This window comes from Haplochromis burtoni, unplaced genomic scaffold, assembly GCF_018398535.1.
Source record: "Haplochromis burtoni strain Fernald_Lab_line unplaced genomic scaffold, NCSU_Asbu1 Contig_18, whole genome shotgun sequence".
Lineage (NCBI taxonomy): Eukaryota > Metazoa > Chordata > Actinopteri > Cichliformes > Cichlidae > Haplochromis > Haplochromis burtoni.
Window position 1 is genome coordinate 3,040,057 of NW_024582379.1, and position 1,432 is coordinate 3,041,488.

Here is a 1,432-nt window from a genome sequence, read left to right on the forward strand (position 1 = left end):
AGATGAAAGAATTTAGACAGTTTTTAACTCTCAGTGATGCTGCAGTGTTGTTTGACCTGAAGCATACGGAGTTTAGGACCCAGATTACTCCCAGATTTAAGAGCATCTTAGTCCGACAAATACGACAATAACGACGGCCGCTTGCATGTTCTGCAAAAAAATGTGCTTTGTTGTGTATCTGACGGACAAACACCAAACCAGTTCCACATCACGGAAGTTGCACCATTTTTACAAACCAATTCTGGTTCATCTGTTTCACTCAACAATCGGCCATGTGCGTATGAAAACAAAGGCACTGCGCATGCGCGTTTTACTCCCATTCTATCGCGATATTTCATTTTCCTATCGTTGCCTAACATTATACCGGTATTACCGTGAACGGTATAATATGGCCCAGCCCTAATACTCAGCATACTTTTTTAGATTGCAGCGAGAGAGAAAAAAAATGACTAACATACACTGATCCACTAAACATCAACCAGAGACAAGTGAACACCTGATCCCTAAAGGTATGAGCTTGGTGCACATTGCTTTAAAGACGCTACATTCTGGATGAACATTCTCAGGTGTGCCGACAATGGAAATCTTCACCTGTAGAATAAGTCTTTAAACTTGTGTGTCATCTTTTAGGGTCTTCCGTCGGAGAAAATACAAGAGACAAGATCCCTTTATGAACCCTCACACACAGCAAAGTAAGGACCACCACTAAATTTTAACATCATTTAAAATGAGAGAAGAAGATTCTGTTATCAGACTGTAAACTCTCCTGTGGTTCTCTCTTTGCAGACAAAACAAGACTTTTAAAGACCATCACCACTTTCTTACTGCTGCCCATTCTGACTTTTGGTGAGTGACTCAGAACTTTCTGTCAGACAATCCTTCCTAACACACAAGTAAAACCTGGCCCATTTGTCCTCACATCCACCCCTAACCTCTCTACTTCGTGTCTCCCAGGAATTGTGAGCTACACAATTTTCACAAACAGCAAACAAGAAGTGTCATCTCTGAGGCAACAGATGACAGAGGTTCATCCTGTGGCAGACACTCTTCCAAATTTCACATCAGAATCTCAAGGTACGGATCTTCATCTGTATCGACATTATTTATACATGAATGTACACAAAGAAAACAAATAATTTGTCTGTGATTTGTGTGAATTCAGGAGCCATGATCCAAAGCGGGGTTTCCTCATGGACAGAGAACTCTGTGCGCAAATGTATGCAGTGGGTGGACCCCTCCAGGGCCAGTAGAAGAGTAATCCAAGTAAGAATGACATAGTTTGCACAGCAGGTTGATAGGTCGGGGGTGGCAGTTTGTGCTGAGGCTGTGGACGGCCGGCGTGTGAGGAGGCTGGTTGCAGAATTTATGCACTGGGTGGAACCGCACCAGGGCCAGAGAGGAAGAGTAATCCCAAGTAAGAAAGAGCGAATAA

General features: G+C 43.1%; 1 long non-coding RNA gene across 1 annotated transcript; it reads left to right on the top strand.

The window, feature by feature from the left end:
• Positions 1-689: 689 nt before the first annotated feature.
• On the top strand, positions 690-1,258 carry LOC121814107. The gene is made up of 3 exons (XR_006054079.1): positions 690-846; positions 986-1,074; positions 1,163-1,258. It is a non-coding gene; the product is annotated as an uncharacterized LOC121814107 (long non-coding RNA).
• Positions 1,259-1,432: the final 174 nt, after the last annotated feature.